The 21527-nt window shown below is 47.0% G+C and overlaps 1 long non-coding RNA gene and 1 pseudogene across 2 annotated transcripts; both read right to left on the reverse strand.

Annotated features, from left to right (window-relative positions):
- Positions 1–4941: 4941 nt before the first annotated feature.
- LOC139081948 (uncharacterized) lies at positions 4942–21456 on the reverse strand. 2 transcript variants are annotated; one of them, XR_011537487.1, is made up of 3 exons: positions 21218–21429; positions 6531–6951; positions 4942–5153 (listed from the first exon to the last, which is right to left on the reverse strand). It is a non-coding gene; the product is annotated as an uncharacterized lncRNA (long non-coding RNA). The 2 variants fall into 2 exon arrangements; XR_011537488.1 differs by having other exon boundaries at positions 4943–5153; positions 6390–6951; positions 21218–21456.
- Positions 7676–7944, reverse strand: LOC139078231 (small ribosomal subunit protein eS27-like; annotated as a pseudogene).
- Positions 21457–21527: the final 71 nt, after the last annotated feature.

Below are 21527 nucleotides of genomic sequence, written 5' to 3' on the forward strand. Positions count from 1 at the left end.
ATTACAAATGTGAGAAGTTGGAGGAGAAGCTACCGCCATGCAGCCAAGACCACTGGTGATTTAGCGGCATTTCTGGGAAAATCCACATCCCCTTGCCCCGTGTTTGTGGGGCATCTCCAGTGTGCAGAGTGCTGTGTGCTGTAGGAATTGGTTTTTCTGGGAGGATGTTGCACAAAGGAGAGGGCTTCGAAATCTCAGCCTGTGTAGGGCCGATGCCTTCCACAGGTGGAACCATTTCTCAATCTCTCTCTTTCTCTCAGATCCAGCAGGATTTCCCAGGTACCAGGATTTAGTAATTGAGTTGACTATGACTCAGTGAAGTGGGTAAAGCTGGTTTCCAAGCTGACCTGGGCTTTCAAATTCCCATCTAGAGCTGCATTCCTACCAAATGGTAGTTAGAATGACTTTTTCCTAGTGTTGGGTGGGTTATTGTGTGTGTGTGTGTGTGTGTGTGTGGCATACACATGTGTGTATGCATATACACACACGTCTGCATACACACATGTAAGGAGAGGCAGCCCTGCCCCCTGGAGGAGACACTCCAAGACCAACAGAGGGTTGTGTTGGCTGTGCCAGGCCACAGACCTCTGAGCACACACAGTCCCTGTGCAATCAAAGACAGCTGTTCTAGTGAGCGGATATCCTTCCTGCCCTAAATGCCACTGCATCCCCTCTCCTCTCAAGCTTTTGGCAGAAGTTTGGGGAGTTTCAAGAGAAATGAGGGCTCCTTGTATCACTGGACCCCTCTCCTTTGGACAGGTTTCTGGGGATGAGGCAGCTGGAGCCAGGCTGGTGGGAACAGTAGGCAGAGGTGTTCGGGCATTTTCTTGATACCATCTGGGCCCAGTGAGAGGGTGGGTCTGTCCTCCAGGAATTGGGGGCACAATGAGAGGGAACTGTGGCTGCTTTTCCCCTATAAGCCAGAAAGTTAAACGAGGAGAAGGGGAAGAGCAAGGTGAGAGAGAGAAAGACAAGAGCGTGGGGGAGGGGGAAGGAAACAGGAGGAGGCAGTGGGTGATGGGAAGGAGAAGATGGGGGAGGGAAACCGACCTTCCCTCACAGGGATTTCGAAAAAGCCAGGAGGGCAGGGGGAGGAGGGAGGGCAAAGGGGGTGATTGAGCACACGTGTGAGGGATGGACTATAATTAGTTTCTGGGTGGTAAACATGATGTAATCTACACAGAATTCGAAATATATTATGATGTACATCCAAAAATAAACAAATCAATGAAAAAAAATTAAAAACAAAAAGAAAAAGCCAGGAGGGACCCTGCCAAGCCACTTCCTAACCACCCCATTGTGTCAGTGTGAGGCTTAATGCAGATGGGGAGCAGCTGTGTGTCTCCTCAAGCCTGCACGAGGGGAAATACTGGTCTCCTGGGCAGAAAGTCCTAGAGGCATGCCTCCTGGTCTCTGTGTTATTCTTGTGCTTAATCCTGGAGCTTTGCCATTTCTGCCTTCATTTGTGCGTCTCCAATCTGCCCATCTTCTTAGTTCTGGGTGACTGGCCCCGCTCCGGTCTCTAAAACCCTGGCCTCTGTTTCAGGGAGTGAGGCCCTCCTAGTGTTTCTCCTTGTCTCCAGTTCTTCAGCTGGGTCTCAGTCACACCACTGCCCAAGAGCCTGCATCAGCTGCCGATGGCTGGCAGGCCTCACCAGGGTCAAACTCCTCGCTCTGCTCTCCACTTGTTTTCAAGACCCTCCCTTCCCAGCCTCATCCTACTTACTGGCCAGGTTCCCTGCTCCTCTCCCAGGGAAGTCCTCAGCCTGCTGAGCCCTGAATACGCTGACCTCATCTCTGCCTCTGTGCCTGGCTGCACAGTTCCCACCCTTCCTGCATTAGTCTAAGGCCAACTCATCTCTCAAGACCTAGTTCGTGTCCTGTCCCCAGGACACCTCCCAGTCACTCAGCCCATGCTGGCTGCCCCATTCCCCGACTCCCACTGCATATACAGTTCAGTGCACCCACAGTTTGCTTCTCATTGTTTTTGTGCCCAGCTACATACAGGCTCCATGAGGGCATAAACCATGCCCTTTACTTTCTTCTTTCTCAGTCCCAACCGAAGACTGGGATTACTCACTGATTGAAATGAGGAAATTAGAGCTAAAGAGATTTGGGGAGGCAGAGTGCTTGAATAGTCCAGAATCTTCCTCCAAGGTCGTCTTTAGCCAAATGTCATTCTCTGTGGCTATGTTCATATGTTTGGTCATGCTGGGTTCCGACAACACTGTAGCAAACACTTCCACATGCCATTGTATGGAGCCATTTCTGTTTTCTCCTTCTCACATGGACACAGCCCAGGGGGTTACTGAGAGTCAGAATACATCAGAGTGCAAACTGATTTGGGAGTCATCTATCATGCTCATTCTGTGATGTGAGAATCAACAACTGAACTGCCAGCCAATTTCACCAACGAGGAATTCTCTGCCTCTTAAGGCCATCCACTGAGCCTCTGACATATACAAGCACGGGAGCATTCACCCTTATTCAGAGTGCAAACCTGCCTACAGTGGGGCAATATGTAAACTGTCATAAAATTCGGAATTTTCCCCTATACTTCCTGTCCATGTTGTTGTGACTTCTCTTCCCATAGAAAAAGAGGTCAAGGAGGGTGGGTTTGAATGAGATTATCAGTAAGTTTCTTTACAATTTAGATTTCGGTTCCAATTGTGACACATATTTTTCTTACCTCTGTAATGAGTCAGGAATCTGTGGTTGCAAGTAACAAAAACTCTGCAGATGTCTTCAGGTGTCCGTGTTCTTGCGGTAAGTATATCTGTTAGTACAGTATCAATGTGTCTTCACTGATCATCAACGTGACAGTAGACCCTGTTGTCTTTCCCCATAGCCATTTCATTCCTCTTCTCCACTGACAAACCCCCAATGTGACCAGCCCCAGGGGATGAGTCTGAGATTGTGGTGGCTATCTGTGTTGGGGGTCCCAAGACCACCCCAGGTCCTGCGATTTGCTCGGAAGACTCACAAGACTCAGCATATAGTTGTACTCATGGCTAAGATTAACTACAGTGAAAAGCTACAAAGCCAAATCAGCACAGGGAAAAGGTGCATGGGGCAGAGTCCACAAGAACCCAGGCACAAGCTTCTGAGAATTGTCTCCCAGTGGAGTCACACAGGACATGCTAATTCCTCCAGTGAGTTGTGACAAGATACGTGAAATGCTGTCTCCCAGTGAAGCTCATTAGAGACTCAGTGCCCAGGGATTTTATTGAGGGCTGGTCACATAGACACTCTTTGCCTAGCACATACTAACTTTTCAGACTTCCAGAAGGAAAGCAGGTGTCCAGCATAAACTTTATTACTTGCACACTCAGTTTCAGCACAGTGAGCCACTCTTATAAGTCTTGGAATGGTGGGAACCCTCCCAAAATCCAAATTCCTAGATGCCAGCCAAGGGGCAACTTCGTAAGCAGGGTTTCCTAAGGATAGCAGTCTCAGGCCTCCTAATTTAGCTCTTTTCTGCACACTGCCTATTCTCCTTTGCCTGATACTTGCTTTGTCAGCCTCCCTTGCAGCTATGAGTAGGTACATGATTCAATTCTGGCCAATAATTTGCAAGGGGAGAATGTTATGATAATATCTGGAGCTGTGGCAGCCATCTTGTGACAAGTGAAAGGACAAAACCACAATATACCAAAGGTGGCATAGGGACAGGTGAAAAGACACTAGATCCTTGGTAATATCTTTAAGCCAATGCACCATTCTGGGAACAAAATATCTCCATACTTCTTTTCCTATGTGAGATCATAAAATGTCTTTATTGCTTAAATAATTATTAGTTGGATTAAGTTGAATGCAGGTTAAATGCACTCCTAAGTAATGTAAGACATATTCTTCTTTGTTGTGGGCTGAATTGTGTCCCCCTAAAATTCGTGTGTTGAAGCCCTGACCTCCAGTGCCTCAGAATGTGACTGTATTGGAGGTAGGGCCTTTAAAGAGGTGGTTAAGTTAAAAAGAATCCATCAAGGTGGGTCCTAATCAATATGACTGGTGTCCTTGTAAGAAGAGCAAATTTGGGCCTAGACGTGTACAGAGGGAAGATGTGAGGACACAGCGAGAAGGAGGCCATGAGCAAACAAAGGAGAGAGGTCACAGAAGGAACTAAACCATCTGATGCCTTGATCTTGGACTTCTAGCTCCAGAACTGTGGGAAAATAAACTTTTGTTGTTTAAGCCATGCTGTCTGTGGTATTTTGTTGTGAGAGCCCTAGCAAACTAACAGACTCTCCATACATGGATAGAGAAAGGGTAACTATAGCAAATATAACTGACAAAAGCAGGAACTTAGAAGAAATGGTCAGATTTGGTGTTCACACACAATTCTCATGCAGGAAAATGATCCAACAGGGTGAGGGAAGAGGATGGATTAGCCAAGTGCCTTTGGAGAAGAGCTGGTTTTACCCACCCAGTCTCTCTTCTTCCAGAGGCTAAAGCTTCTGTGTAACTGTGCTACTTATAGTGAGGTAGCACTGAGACATAATAAGGGAAATGGTCAATGGAGATACGATATCTGGTGGCCACAAGTTGATGGACAATGGAGAAGAGAGGGGAGGCCCCCACGGGGAGGTCCTGGAGAAGGAGCAGAGGCAGAGAGAAGAGAAAGACCATATCCCTGGACTGTAGATAGCCAGATTCTTCTTTGTGACCCCAGGTCTTGGACAGACCACAGTGGTTAAGGGCTTTCTCCTTAGAGCGCAGCAGGGGCTCTCAGGAGGGAAACAAGAGAAAGTGGTTACTGCTGGCATGGAGTCTGACTTGTTCCTAGGGAAGATGGTCGGTTTTGTGTGGGATGCCTGGGATATGTTCTCTGGTCAGACTTCATTTGGTCCTATTGACTTAGGGCTCTTTGAGGATACTATGTGGCCCAGGATTATTGGCTAAGATACGAGTGAGTCGCAATAGCTGGAAACCCAACTCAGATTAATTTAAGCAAAAAAGAGGAATTTATTTGCTTATGTAACTGGAAGGTCCAGAGATACGGGTGGCTTGAGGCACACTGGAGCAAGGGGCTCATCACAGTTGGTTTTCTTTCTCTACCTCTCTGCTCATCTTGTCTCTATAAGGTTTCATTCCTCCAACTGGCTCTCCCCATGTGATTGTCAAGAAAGCTGCTGGTACTCCTGCCCAAAGTGAATCTAATCATGAGGAAACAATCAGACAAACTGAATCAGGAATATTCTACAAAACAACTGGCTTTTTTTTTGGTGAGGAAGATTGACCCTGAGCTAATACCTGTTGCCAATCTTCCTCTTTTTTGCTTGAGGAAGATTAGCCCTGAGCTAACATCTCTGCCCATCTTCCTCTATTTTGTATGTAGGTTGCCACCACAGCATGGCTTGATGAATGGTGTAGGTCTGTGTCCGTGATCCAAACCCATGAACTCAGGCCGCTGAAGCAGAGTGTGCTGAACTTAACCACTACACCATCAGGCCAGCCCCTGGCCTATATTTTTTAAAAGTGCCAATGTCCTGAAAGCCAAAGAAAGGCTAAGGAGCTTTTCAAATTAAATGAGATTAAGAAACTCTCATTTTCATTTACGAAAATTAAATGCAATGTGTCAACCTAGATTGTGGATTAGACGTTGGATGGGAAATAAATTGTTATAAATGAATGTGCTGTATATTAGGTAACAGTATTGTTTCAATATTAAATTTCCTGAATTTGATCTTTATATTGTGGTTATGTAAAAGAATATCTTTGTTCTTAAGAGATAAATGCAAAGCATATAGGGATAAAAGGTCAAGATGTCTGCAACTTACTCTCAAATGCAGTAATAATTACAATAACAACAAAAATACTACAATATCACAGAATAGATTAGAATAAAATATGCAGAGAAGGGGGAGAGAGAGAATGATAAAGCACATTTGGTAATATGTTACTCAAGGTGAAGGGCATACTAAGTTTGTTGTACTATCCTTGCTACTTTTCCATAAGTTTGAATTTTTTTGAAAATTTAAATTTAAAAATTAAGAAAAAAGATGTTCATGGCAGACGTCTCTCTCTCAATGTCCATGTATCAATCTCAAGGAAGAGTCTAATTGCTTAGCCTGGACCAGATGCTAACTTCATTGAGATAAGAGGCAGACACTGATTGACAGCCTCACCAGGGACCTTATGAAATGGGGAGGCATTCCCCAAAGAATTCAAAGGAAAGAGCATGGGAGAGCGTGCTGGACACATGAAAGTGAAGACCAAGACATCTATCACAACCCTCTCTCAGTCTTCTCTCTTCTCACAGCTCCCAGTCTCCCACATCCTCTTCTGTTGGTCTCCCGGTGTCCACATGCTGTCTGGTCCCATCTCCCAGGCCATCCCTCCCTCCAAAATGGCACCAGACTCAGGCGGATTCCTCTCAACAAATAGCACACACTTGGGACTTTTTTGGGATTCCCCTCTCCTCTTGTCACACCCATCTGGATTCCATTCCTCTTGGTCCTACTTCTCTCAGTTCATTGATGAAGGAAGCTGTGTTCATGAAGTGTTACCAAGGGTTATCTGTGCCCTCTTACCCTCAGCTCACAAATTCATGTTTCTGACTGGGCCTTGATCCGGGCAAGAGAAGCCAGTGGCAGGAGTTCCGAGCACAGAAGCAGCCCAAGGAGGTAGGTAATTTGGGGCAGGTGGGCCTCTGGCTTCTCCTGCACCCCACTGTGTTGGCAGTTCTTTCCTTCATCTCAGGCCAGGCTTTCTGACAGGGGGTGACTGCTGTCCCTCTCCGTTGGAGGAAGCCAGGGTAGCTGAGAGGAACCAGGCCAACATCACTTCATTTCCTAACGGAATTTTGACAATTGATGTGTTCCCAAGCAGTAAAGCAGAGTTAGCAAAGAGGTTGCTGGAACTCTCTTAGTGCAGTCTTGGCATGGATACCTCTGCATTCAGCCTTCTTGAGCACAAGGCAGGATTTAGGGAACCCGTCTGTTGAGGGTGAACCTAGTAAGCAGAAATGAAGAGAATTTACTCATTCACTTATCATATGTTTATTCACGCATTTATTCATTTATGAAAGGCCCAATAGCATAGTGGTAAAGGTAGGCCCACATGAACGTTCTTCAAGGCTGTGCTGTGTTCTCCAGGGGGTGCTATTTGCAAGGACCACACACAGCAGCCCTAGGTTAGAGGCACGTGAGTTGGGATTGCATTACCTGGTTTCAAATCTGTCTCCACCACCTCCACCTGTGTGACCTTAGGCTAGATTCTCCATGTCTCTGTGACTCGGTGACCTCATATGTAAAGTGAACTACCGCCACCTCATAGGGTTGTTTGAGGATTAAATGAGTGAATACATCTTCAGGACTCTGGACTGTTTAAAGAGCATTGTAATCACCTGTTCCCAAAGGGTTGGTAGAAGGGTCTTGGGAAGTCGTCTGGGTCTGGGGCTTTTCTGTGTGTGTGTGTGTGTGTGTTTTATGTTCCCGGACATTTTAAAGGCAAATCCCTGCCAGCATATTATTTCACCTATAAATACTGCTATAGAAAAGGACTAAAACAAAAAACAACAGCAATCCACCCATATACAATGCCATTATCACATAGTAATTCCTACATACCCCTAATGTCCAGTTCATATTCAAAGTTCTCTGTCTCAATTACTTTTTGTTGTATCCAAAATGTGTGCATTGGGCTGGTTTCCCACTCATGCCGATGCAGGGTGCTGTTAGTGCTGCTTCCATCTGAGGGAACGTTCTTCTGTAAGTCTTGCTTTTCCTCCTGGAGGCTGCCAGAGACAGCGGAGCAGCCAGCACACAAAACTACCATTTGTGTGTGGCTACAGGTGGTGATTAGATAGCATCTAGGCATTTCACATCCATCAAGTAGGAACTGGGCTCTGCTCCAGGAGCTTCTTGTGTTTCCTTTTCTCTCCTGGAGATGGAGGAGAGATGAAGGAGATCCTTCGAGAGAGGCATGTTCTCTTAGGGAAGTCATTGTGGCTGGAAAATTCAATTACTTTTCATGGTTGGTTTTCAAATCAGAATCCAAACAAAGCCTACAAATAGTATTTCTTTACTATTTTACTTAACCTGTAGTATCTGGCTACAGATGCTTCAAACGCCCTTCGCACACGCTGTGAAAAGCCCTGGTGTCCTGTGCCTTTCTCCGGATAGTACTCACAGTCACCTCTTGTTCCGATTTCCCGCTTTTGTAAAGGCTCAGCATCCACTTCTCGAGGCCACTTGCTTTTCTCCTTCAGTGCCCACCCAGACCTGGATCATGGCCTTTTCCCCTTCATTTCCTCAAAATGTTACTTGCGTGTAGCTCTCAGGGCATTCATGGGAAATTGGAAGCAGGAATGATACGGGTGGAGAAGGCATTCAACAGTAGCAACACACAGCACAAAACCACCTCCTGGTTCCTAAATGTCCTTCTGCTACCCCTGTCCCCTGAGATTGCTCCCTGGTCTTTGCCTCCCCTCGGGACCCTGGCTCTTGCCATCTTGCTGAGCTCCCTCTCCATTCCCGTTGCAGCAATGTCTCCCCATTCCTGTGCTTCCTCATCCCTTCCTTTGAGATTGCCCGTGGAGACCTCAACTTCTTACATAATTAGGCCAGGAACCTAGTTTCCTCGGTCTAATTCCTCTGCCTCTGAATAAGACTTAGGATCTCTTACTACAATGAGAAGGCCCAGCAGAGTGTTTTGTTAAACAAAAGTCAGAGTTCTCTCTTGCCAACATGCATTCCTACATGGTCTATCGCCCCTGCACTGTACTAGTCCAGGTTGGCACAATTGTTCACCTGGAGTGTCACAGTAGCCTTTTAACTGGCCTCTCTGACGTCATTCTTTGTCTTCTCCAACTTACATTTTACACTAAAGCCAGAGCGAGCTTTCCAAGACACTAATGTGCTCACATGGCTGCCCTGCTTAAAATACATCAGTGGTATCCCATTGTGCTTCAGACAACATAGCAAATCCTCAGGGTGCTCACAGGCTCTGCCTGAGTCCAGCCCTGCCCACCCCCGCCTCCCCTCATGCTGCTCTCCCGTGTGCCCTGTCCATCCACTGGTTTTCCTTCAGTTCCTCAAATGCTAGCAGTTCTCTCTAGCAGCCAGATCTCGTCATGCTTTTTGCTCCACCAGCTCTGCTCTCCTCCTTCCCTTCATCTGGCTACTTCTGACTTCTCCTTTGAGTGTTGCTCAGAGAGAGGACTTCCCTGGCCCCTTTTTGTACCCTGCACCTTCCTCTCCCTTCATAGTATTTATATACTTACAATTGTTTGTCTAATGTCTGCTGTCCCGGCTAGAATGTGAGTTATGTAAAGGCAGGGACCATGACTGTCTTGTTCATTGCTCCATCTCCAACTTCCGACACAGTGTCTGATGTAAATACTCAATGAATAATTACAAATGCAACTGAACAACTAAGGGGATGATACTGGTGCCACAGACACTGGTGATAATGGAAAAATCCCAGTAACTCAGAAGTGGAATCATCATTCTTTTAAGGAAATCGACCATGCCACATTATGCTTACACACTAGTGCCAGGATTCTGCCATTTCAAAGGAAAAAAGGAAATAAAAAGTGCATCCAGAGCTGCCCAGCTGGTGCTTACAGAAATGCTGCTCTGCGATGTTTCTTTCTGCACCCAAGAAAGAATATTTTTTAAACCACGTTTCCAAAATTACACAATTGCATGCAAAATGCCTTAGTTCCTGCTGATGAAGTGATTTCTGCAGAGAACTGGCTGCCTTTCAAGAGGAAGGAAGGACTCCTGAGATGCCTCTGAAAAAGATGAAAGAATTTCCAAAATAGCAGCTTAATGTTGTACCACATATGGGATTTTCAAATTCACAGCTGGTTGGAAAATCATTTCCGGCTTCAAGGCATTTGACTCACTGTCTCCGTGGCTTCAAGCGCCCAGTGCTTTATTTATCTCCTGGTTACCAGGGAATTTCTCTGCCTTTCTCCTCCCTGAGTCCCTCCTTCCTGTTGAGTATTTCCAGTTGTGTGGTACTAGCATTTGACTAAGTGTGGACACTTAGAATATAGAATATAAGCTCCATGGAGATGGTACTGCATCTGTGCTTTGTCCCTTTGATCCTGCAAATAGCTGTATCTTAATATATATTGTTGAATAAACAAATCCTCAATCAAAAGGCTGAATGCCAATCAGAAAAGCATGCAGAGAGAATCAACAGTCGATATAAAAGAGAAGATTGATACTAACCTAAACCCTTAACTTAAATATATTCACTCATGCCCATATTGTACCCATTTCCTGTTCCAGTTACAACTACTGTATCGCAAACTGCCCCAAAACTTAGTGACTTAAAATAACAACCATTTTTATTATGCTCACAGATTCTTTGGGTCAGGAATTTAGACAGGACGTGAAGGGGATGCCTCACAACATCTGGGACCTCAGCTGGGAAGACTCAAGGCTGGGAGTGTCCCAGCAGGTGGGGGCTGTAATCCTCTGGAAGACCCTTCACTCACATGGCTGGCGCCTCAGCTTCTATGACTTGAAGACCAGGACTGCTGACCGGAGCACCTACATGTGGCCTCCCCATGGGGCTTGGGCTTCCTCACAGCATGGCAGCCTCAGGGTAGCTGGACTTCTTACTCGGCTGGGAGTATTGCAGTGAGCAAGGTAGAAGCTGCATCGCTTTTTATGACTCAGGCCCACAAGTCACACAGTGTTACTTCCTGCCATATTCTGTTGGTCAAAGAAGTCACAGGACCACCAAGGTTCAAGAGAAAGGGAAATCTACTCTGCCTCCTAACAGTGGCTTGGCAAGCTTGCATTGTAGAAGAGAATGTGGAGAGAAGAGAAAGAAAGATTTTTGCAGCCGTGTTTGGAAAATACAATCTGGCACACTCCCTCAGGCTTCTTCTGCTGATAGGTGGGTAACAAACTTCCAGGCGTCGAGCCTGCAGCCAATGTGATCTCACGCTCCTACTGAATCTTTGTTAAGATTTATTTTTTCCTTTCAAGAAGCGATCCCTGCCTTTATCTTCTTAATCATGATTGGTTTTTGGCTTAGGAAATGATGTTTTAGAGCTGCAAATAGATAGGCAAGATGAGACCAACATTTCCCACCTGTGTTATTTATGAAGCCATTAATAACTGTTTGTTGAGATAAAAAGGGCTTAAAGTTTGGAAAAAGTTTTATAAATGATTTTCCTTTTAGAAATGAATGCACATTATTATCCTAAAGACTAAGAAGTCCTGCGGGAAATGAACCTTTTAAATTTGATTTAATTAGGCACCTTTCAGATGGTCAAAAAAATATTAATTTCTACCTCTTGGGTGATGGTCTCGGGGCTCAGTCTCTGATGAACTGAGACTTTCTGGGCCTCTATTTCTTCACCTATAGGGCGTTGATTTGAATATTGCCTTTACAGTAGTGTTGGCATAGAAAAGATGCCCACTAAATGGTAACTGTTGTTATCACTATTAAGCTTCCCCAGCCTCCTTTTGCAGCCAATCGACTGCCCCCTCATTCTTCCCCAGGTCTACACAATGAACAGAAGGCTGCAGTTTCCACCTCGGCATCTCCTCCCTTCTGACCTCACAAACCCCCATGTTCCGCCTCGGTCCAGATAGAAGAAACCCAGCCCACACTTCCCGTAGAACCACATAACTGGGCTAAGGGAAGAGCCAGAAAATGCCACTCTTTCTAGAAAAATCTACCTTTGGGAAGTCTCACCAAGTCACCGGGACCATTTTCATAAAGATGAGACTTTAGTGATGAGAAATTGTTGGGTGGAGGGTACTTAATCCCTCCTGCTTCACCATCCCTGTTGCTTGCCCCCCAGTCTGTGAAACACCTCCCCTTCCCTTGCTTTCTAGAGCAGGCACTGCCGCAGCCCTAACTTCTGTCTATTGTATTCATCCCCATCTAGGGGGCTCTGGCTTCCCCAAAGGAAATGAAAGCATGTCCCATCAACCACGTAGGCTTCCGTTTTGTGCTGTGACAACCAGGGAGACAGCCAAATGTGCAAAGAATCCGGCAGGGTGAGAGGAGGATCAGTCAGGCACAACAGGAGCTGAGTCTGGAGCCTCGGGGTGGGACATGGGCATTCATGTTTCAGGGGCTGGAGCCAGGGGGCAGGAGAAAGTGCAAGGCTACCTGTCCAACTTCACCACTTCCTGGCTGTGTGACCTGGGGCAAGTCACTAGCCCTCTCAGGGCCTGAGTTTTCCTCACCTTAATATAGTGCTGGGGCAGAATGCTGATGCACAGATGGTGGGTTGGTTTAACTTTTATAAACAGTTTGGCACTATGTCCTCAAGCTGAACATGTGCATACCTTATGACTCAGCAATTCCAAAAGACAAGTACAAGAATGTTTATAGCAGCACTTTTTGTAATAGTGCCAAACTGGAAACTACCTGAATGTCTATTCACAGTAGAATGGATAAAAATATTGTGGTGTATTCACACAGTGGAAGACTGTGTAACAGTGGAAAAGCCATGCGTTACAATCACATGCAACACCTGGATGAATCTCACAACACAATGTTGAGGAAAAAAAAGATACAGATGCAGTACAATATAATTCCATTTATGTAAAGCTCTAAAAACAGGAAAAAAATCCCATAAAATGATAGAAATAAGAATAATAGCTATCCTTGGGGTCTAGTGACCGCAAGGGTTATGGAGGGGGCTTCTAGGATGCTGTTAGTGTTTTGTTTCTTAATCTGGGTACTAGTTACTTAAACTTCATTAAAAACTTATGAAACAAAAATGTGCTGGGCAGTGTGGTGGTGTAGTGGAAAAATCACAAAAGTGGGAATTGGGAGACGAGAGTTCTGTTCCCTGCACTGACCATCTCATGACCTTGGGTAAGTCACTTCCCTTCTTTGGGGCTCGACTTTTTCCATTTGTAAAATGAGAAAGTTGAGTTAGATGATATCAAAGGTCTGCTGGTCCCCAGGGGTGGCTATAAGTTCCCCAAGCCACCCCCAAATCAACCCACAGCAGGGTGCTCTCACACACACCAAATTTCAAGATAATTCCCTCTCCAGATTGCTGACCCAAAGCAACGACAATTTAGACAGCCTAGAGAAGGTTGTCCAAATCTTAACCTGCTGGGACATCCTTGCCCCATTGGCCTCATGGGTTGTTGTGAGGATTGAATGGATAGTGTCTGGCAAAGATGCTGCATATGCTGGACAGACGTTATTTACTATTGTGTTATCATAACAGCTCAGAATTGAGATCAAAGTCTGACCTGACTCGTCATTAGAATGACTGAATGGAGGAGTGGGTGGACTATTAAATGGTACCATTGATTACTTCAAAGTCAAATCTGTAAACCTTCTATAAGGAAGAAAGTTTCAGACAGACAGACTGGAATTCATGGGATGGAGGTGGGACCAGCAAGCAGGGTATTGAAATTAGTTGAGCAAATGGAAGTTTCCACAAAGCCTTTGTGACATTGGGTGGAGTGGTCTCTTGATGAAAGGACTCATTGGAACCTCATAGTTGTGGCTGGCTCTTTGACCCCTGAGAGACCCTCACTCTATGTCCCCGCTATAGGCCATTTGGGATTTGGGCCAGTGAGTGACATGTACCAGTCAGCCCAGGCTGCATGAGCCGACAAGCTGTGACAGTAGCCAGTATTAAGTGCTTACTAAATGCCAGGGCCTGTGCTAATTGTCTTGCAAGCTTGTTCCAAACCTCTGAGTTGGGGTCCTAGCATCATTCCCATTTTATAGGTGCGGAAACCAAAGTTCAGAAAAGCTGCATACTTTGCTAGGATTCAAACTCAGGTCTTCTGACTCCACAGCCCATGTCCTAAAACCAACTCTAGCCATTGGCCTCAGAGAGTTTACACTGTTTCCTCCTCCATGGAAATAAAAATAATACCTATTGAGCATCCACAAGGGGGCAAGCACCAAGGACACAATCTTCAACAAGTTTCGGTAGCCCTATGAGATGGGTATCACCATCCCTGCTTTACAGGTGAGGCTTGGCTCAGAGACGTTAACAGGAACAAAATCACACAGCAGGAAGTGGAAGATTTACACCTGATCTGCCTGACCTGAGTGTCTTTGCTCTTCATCCTTCTACCCTCCTGACGCTCCCTGAGCCATCCTGGATCTACTCACTTAGAAATGATCACTCCCTTCTTGAGATTCTGTGGCTCTTTGATGATTCTTTCCTACAGCACACACCACCAAGAACCCAGGGACTAATGCATGTAGATCCCGTCTCTTTAGGAGGTGGCGAGCTTAGCAAGGGTGGGGTTCTCATTTCATCTCTGTGCTTTTTGTGCCCCATGCCAAGGGAGCAGAGAAGGCAGTCCAGAACTGGACTGTAGAAGCTTCGTTGTAGGGTTCTTGGGTGGAAATTGAGGGTTGAGACTAGCAGGAAGGATCCTGAGATCTTAGAGCCAGAGGGTAGTGAATTGGGACAAAGGCCCCATTAGTGGAGGGCAGAGGGGTGGAGATCCCAGCGCTTTGGAGATTAAATGCCTGGACAAAGACTTAGGGAGGAATAGGGAAGTCAGTGAGGGGTTAAGAGAAATAAGAGGCTCTGAAAGCTGATGCCAACCAACAGTCAAGTCTCAAGTGCTTTACAAACATGCATCACTCCCATATCCTTTTTTTTTTTTTTTTAACATTGGCCCTGAGCTAACATCTGTTGCCAATCTTTTTTTTTCTTCTTCTCCTCAAATCTCCCCAGTACATGGTTGTATATTCTAGTTGTAGTTCCTTCTAGCTCTGCTATGTGGGACGCCGCCTCAACATGGCTTGATGAACAGTGCTAGGTCCACACCCAGGATCTGAACTGGTGAAACCCCAGGCTGCAGAAGTGGAGCCCACGAACTTAATCACTCGGCCACAGGCCAGCCCCTATTCCCACATTCTTGTTGTTTGGATTGCCCTTTCAGAGATGCCAGAAAGACCGTTGCGTCATCCCTGCTGTCACTCCTCTGTCCACACAGTGTTTCGTCAGTGCCAGGCAGTGGCTTGCTTAGACGCATCAGGCACGACAAGTAGAGGCAGAAGGGGGACCAGGAGGAGACAGGAAGGGCAGCCTTCAACCTCATCACATGCCTCAGCTGTGGGCCACCCTGCACTGAAGAGCCAGGGGTGCCCAACTCTTTCAAAAACTGTTTAGGGCAGCAACGATGCAACCGCAGGCCTTGCGGCAACTTGACTTGGCTGTCAGAGCTCCAAGAAATCTTGAAAAGAGCAAGAGTGGCTCAGTAAAAGCTGAATGGCCAGGGGGGCCAAGCGGAGCTCTGCATGGCCCTGCCAGGTGTGTGACAGCGATGGGGCAGGCGTCCCCTCCTCCCCCTGGTTTCCTCCCAGCGCTGATGAGGCTGGATTGCATGGGTGACTTTTTCTACTTAGGGCTTTCGAAGCCCTGAGGTTCTACAAAGAGCCCTCAAGGGAACTGCAAGACAAAGTTCAGGTGGCCAGTGCCCTGAGTCCCTCACCCCCGTGTCAAAGGAAGCAGCCCCTCTCTTAGCTGATTCCTGCACTTGGCTGCAAGCCTCTGGCTCCTGCCTACTGTGCAGGTCTCCGCAGCAGTCGGGCAGAGTGCTCCTCCTCTCTCCCGGCTCTGTTGATGAGCCCCACGCCCACGCACGAGACCACAAAGTCCGCAGTTCTTTCCTGCACACTCACAGCGATATATTCAAAGTTCAGATGGTGGATGGGATGAAGAGGTGGGTGCACGCCCCCTTAGTCTGAATGGCCTCATTTTGTTTTTTATTGCGGTAACATTGGTTTATAACATTATATAAATTTCAGGTGTACATCATTATATTTTGATTTCTGTGTAGGTTACATCATGTTCACCACCCGAAGACTAATTACAATCCATCCCCACATACATGTGCCTCATCACCCCTTTCACCCTCCTCCCACCCCCCTTCCCTTCTGGTAACCACAAATCCAATCTCTCTCTATGTGTTTGTTGTTTTATCTTCTATTTATGAGTGGGACCATATGGTATTTGACTTTCTCCGTCTGATGTATTTCACTTAGCATGATATCCTCAAGGTCCATCCATGTTGTCACAGATGGCCAGATTTCATCATTTTCTATGACTGAGTAGTATTTCATTGTATTTATATGCCACATCTTCTTCATCCATTCGTCCCTTCATGGGCATCGAGGTTGCTTCCAAGACTTGGCTATTGTGAATAATGCTGCAATGAACATAGGGACGCATGTATCTTTATGCATTCGTGTTTTCATGTTCTTTGGATAAATACACAGCAGTGAAATACCTGGATTGTATGGTAGATCTATTCTTAATTTTTTGAGGAATCTCCCTACTGTTTTCCATAGTGACTGTACCAGTTTGCACTCCCACCAGCAGTGTATGAGAGTTCCCTTTTCCCCACATCCTCTCCAACACCTGTTGTTTCCTGTCTTGTTAATTATAGTCTGAATGGCCTCATTTTAGCACTGCTCCATCAGTGGGGGGCTCTCTACCAGTCCACTGGGATGTCCCAAGTGAGCCAGCAGAGCAAGTTTCCCAGGGCACCCCCTTCTCTTCTCACCCCTCTTCTCTGCTCCTACCCTGGGCCCTGGCCGTTTCAGCTCCTTCCATAGCCCGCTCTCCTAGACGGGGAAATCTGCAGGCCTTGGGAAGGGAAGGGAGGTGCTGTGATGAATCATTCCCCTCCTGGGAGTGGAGGAGGGAGGGAGACTGCCAAGGTGGTTGGGGCCACCTGCCTTTTTTTGCTTTCTGCCACACTCTGGATAGTGAATCTGAAAATCTGACACGCAAAAATGGTTACTCTCCTGAGAAGACTTCCAAAGCTCTGGGGGCCTTATTTGCCATAAGATCATCCATCTCCTTTGTGATCTTGAGTACAAAGCCCATGATGGTATAACTGTGTTCCTTCCTAGGTGGCCTCTGAGTTCTGACCGAGCTTAGAAGATTTCCAGTTCTGTGGGCGCCGGGCTCCCTTGCAGCCAGGCTGCGATTTTGCCCACAGTAGCAGTATTGGCCATCACCAAATCAACCTTTGCAAAAATGTCTTCTCCATAGTCCCCAGGCATTTGAATGTAGGACTCAGAGGGAACAAAATACGTGCATTGGAAGATAGCGCTTCCTGATGTCTAAAATCTGGTCTCACATCCGTCCTCCTCTCCAACACCTGCTATCCTGAATAGGATTCTAGGTGGAAGACGTAGGGATGGAGCTCTCCCCACTCATCAAACATAGGCTTATAAGCAGGGGAGTGGTGGGGAGGAGAGAGCGGTGTCTTTTCCTAGGACCTCTCTTGATTGGGATGGAAGGACCACCACTCTGACACAGAGAATAGCTGCTTGTCTTCCCCCATTGGTGAGTCCTTGAAAGTTGGGACTGATGAGAACAAAACTCTAGATGGCTCTGGAGGAAATGCTTTCCTTGTGAAATAATGCTGAGTCTGAGTAGCTGCTCCAGTTTTTATGCATCTCACCCTTGTAGAACAAAATATGTGTTTCCAGCTTTCAAGGGATGGAGCAATGCAGTAGCTGGATCCATACGGTGTGTCACTGGGAATCGAGTTCCTTGGAGATGAAGCTTGGCAGGTTCCTTGGATCAGGCTTTGCTCACAGATGGTGACACCCTGGGCATGTCATCCAGAAGCAGCTCTGCCCTGCTCTCCAATGCTACGTGTCCCCACCATGTTCCATTGCATGCCCTGTCCTGGTTGGGGGAGAGTATGGTGGCCACACCAACACCAGCAAAGAGTCTGGTAAGAAAACATCAGGCAGCATTTCCAGGCTGGTTACCAGCTGGGCTGCCTTTGTGCATAGACTCCTGCCCACTGGTGAGCCCTGGGGCAAATGCTGCTGGATCCTGGGACCTCCTGTCCTGACCCTCTGGGTGGAGCTCCGGCTTTCCTGCATGTGAATCTTCCAGCTCACCTGATGCTTGGGTGGGTGATGTAAGCACCCCCAGTGATTTTTGGAAGCTGCTTCCTCTCATCTGCTATGATATTCTCACTGGCCAGACCATTCTGGGGTCCACGAGTCATACCACATTCAGTTCACTCAAAAGAATGGCTTGGTTATAAAACTCCACATTTAAGGAGCCAAAGACTACCTAAGAAGTTGCCAAGACTGCAGCGTTAACACGAATGGTGCTGCTTTGCAGCAGCACCAGCACCAGCCCCATAAAACTGTTGACGCATTTGTGACATGTACATCTCTGGACTAACTGTTCAGGTGACAAATGCTTCCAATCTCTCCCTGTGGTCAACAGTGTCCCAGCCCAAGGTGAAGCAGGGCATGAGTGGAGCCATCACTGCACATCTGGGCCCTGCCAGCTCTCTGGAGCCCAGGTTGGAATCCCAGGAAGGGATGGTCAGTAGTCGACCAGGGGGCAGTCAAGTGGCAAGAATATGCTTTCAGGAATCCCACAGATCTGGCCTGAGTCCCAGCACTGCTGCTTGCTAGCTGGTGACCTAGCTCTGGGCCTCAGGGTACAAAGCGGGTCGGGGGTGGGGGGGGGGACGGACTTGCTTCCAGTGACCTCAGTGTCCCTCCCTTTGCAAAAGCTCCAGGATTCTGCCCTGAGGAATGGAAACTGGCCTATTTAGCCCACGTGTCCTGAGTGTTCTCCAAAGTAAACACCCCCTGGTTACTAATTACCTGACCCACATTTCCTGTGAGCGCAATGGCAGGGGGCTGGCGAGCTAAGACTTCCAGGGAGGACTCGGAAAGAGGGAATGGGAAGCGCTCAGAAGGGAGGCCTAAGGCTGGCATTGACTGGGCAGAATCCTGAAGTTCTGGTTGATGCTATTCTCTGGAAAAAGGTATATTTTAGAAGATATCGTTAGTCTTTAAACAAGGACAAATAAGCACTGCCCTATTTTTTCATGGTTACAAAAAATAATATGAGTTTATTATATATATCATATTACGTTATTTATTAGATATAACATTATATATCTAATACAATACCATATATATATAAAGAACGTACATATGTAAATATAGTCAAACATTACAGAAACTATGACTTAGGAAGTGAAAACCTCTGGAACCCTATCACTTCCTCCTCTCTGGTGCCCCAGCCCCAGGCTAACACGGTGAACAGCTTCGTTTATATTCTTGGGGGTTTTTCTTGTAGAGACAAACATAAATCTATTATTTTGTGGAAATGAGGTCACACTAGGCATGCTGCTCTCAGGGTTGCATTTCACACTTAACCACGTATTTTGGACATTTGTCTAGGTTAGCACATGTTGGTCTATTTTGCTCCTTTTAACAAGAAGAGGTCTTCTTAATGCCTTGGGGAATCTAGAAAAGGAAGGAAACCAGGAGTATATAAAGCTTGTTTTATTTCATTTTCAATATTATTTCCATTGTATTTAGGAAAAGGAGAATATCTGGAATTAGTTTTCAAATACTTCAGTTATAGTTAAATTAAAAAGCCATCACAAGAATGATCGTTGTTGTAGGAAATCTGTGGATAAATGATTCACTCTGCCATTCTGAGCGTTCTCTATTATTACATCCACTGTGTCTTCAGTTGGACTGTTTGGACAATGGAAAACTTTCTGTGGCAGGCAGAATAGTGGTCCCCAAAGATGTCCTCGTCTTAATCCCAGGAACCTGAGAGTAGGTTACCTTACATGGCAAGCGGGACTTGCAGATGTGATTAAAGTACGGATCCTGAGCTGGGCAGATTATCCTGGACTACCTGGGGGGCCCAGTGTAATCACAGGGGCCTCATAAGGGAAAGAGGGCGGTGGGAGGGTCAGAGCGCTACCCTGCTGGCTTTGCAGATGAAGGAAGGGGTCATGAGCCAAGGAATGCAGGTGCCTCTAGAAGCCGGAAGAGGCATGGAACAGAGTCCCCCCTAGAACCTCCAGAAGGAATGCAGCCCTTTTCACACCTCGATTCTAGCCCAGTAAGAGCCATTTCACACTTCTGATCTCCAGAACTGTCAGATAACACATTTGTGTTGTTAAGCCTCCAAGTTAGTGGTAATTTGTTCCAGTGGCAACAGGAAACTAATACACCTTCATTCATTTGTCTTGTGGGCTGAGATGCCATTTGGTCTCCCTTGGATCCCAACAAAAACGCTATGTCTGAAATCATGACACATCTGTGGTTCCAGATGACGGGGAACTAACCCAGGACTCAGCATAACGTGGTCCTCGGGAAAAGCCAGAACCTACTTGTTGGAAATCATTTTAGGTCATCAAAATCAAAAAGAAAAATGATGGAGAGCCCATTGGCCTCGAGGAGGATGTGCATGGACTCTGGAGGTCCACAGACCCAAGGTTTAAAAGGCCACTAGAGAAGTGGACTTGATATTTTCGCCCCATTTAATGGTGCATCATGGAGGCTCCGTAATGTTGCTTGCTCAAGGTCACTGAGCGGGCTAGGGCCTGAGAGTCCCCCCAGTTCTTGATGTTTCCTTTTCTCCTTAAAGGGAACACCAGGCTTCGGGCACCTCTGAGGGGTGGCAGGAGGAGGAAGAATGGACCTAGATTTGCCATCCACCCAGGCTCTCCTTTGCAACCCTCCTGCCCCTCACCCACCTCAGCTCGAAAGCCTGTCACTTTCCCTATTCAGGGAGGTTGGGTGGTACCCAATCCTGGTTGCCTGTGGCTCCGGTTGACCAGAACTAACCCCGGCAGCCTCCCCAGGCGGTCAGGACTTGTGTTTGGCTTAAATTTCCCGAAGTTCTCCTGTGAGGGGTCAAAGAGGAGGGCTTGGCAGCTGTGTCCTTAGCTGCAACCTGCACGGAGAGCTTCCCAACTTTTCCTTTGACCACTGGAACCTCAGAAGTGACAGTCAAAAGAAAAAAGTAGGTCACTTGGTACAAAGTGGGGGATTCATTTCTAGATTTCTAGATTTCTGTCTTGGACCCAGAGAGTGATCAGAGGCCCTCAGCGCCTTGGAGGTCAAGGCTGACAGGCCCACACGTAAACAAAGGCAGTTGTGTAACTCAGAGGCCACTCTCATCTCCCCCTTTGACTTAATAAATCTCTCTGAGCGCTGATGAGCTGGGCCCCGGTTGGGGCTGTTGCTGCTCTCAAAGAAGCCCAATTCAGCAATAAAAGCTGGCGATGGAAGCCACACTGACCAGGCGCTTCCTGCCTGGGCACTTCGCAGACTTCATTGCTGGGGCTAGGTTCCTGTGCGCCTCTGTCGCGCTCCCCTTGGGTTCTAGCAGATGGAATAAACACATGTGGCTAAATGGAGATCAAAATGTCAGCTGTGTCATTTAACTCCCAGGTACAGGCTGCTTGGTAACGTCAATTTGTGGAACATGCTGAGATCTTACCTGCCTGCTAAGCTGTCACCAGGCTCGGCTTTCTCCTCTTCTTAGGCGGCTGGACCACATTTTTCAGACTCCCTCGCAGTCAGGTGTGGCCATGTATGGTAGATGTGCAGATGCACCTCCAGATGCCCTTTCAAGGAAGGATCTTGCACCCCAGAGGCAGGAAGTACAGTCAGCAGACAGTCTCCGGCTGTCAGCTCCTTCAGGGTTGGTCTGAGCTGCAGACAGCTGCCTCGCCCAATGTCACACCCTCCCAGGAGCCACCCGACTGTGTGAGGCACGACAGCGACGCCCGGCCATTGTGGCCCAATAG

This window comes from Equus przewalskii, chromosome 1, assembly GCF_037783145.1.
Source record: "Equus przewalskii isolate Varuska chromosome 1, EquPr2, whole genome shotgun sequence".
In the NCBI taxonomy this organism is placed as follows: Eukaryota; Metazoa; Chordata; class Mammalia; order Perissodactyla; family Equidae; genus Equus; species Equus przewalskii.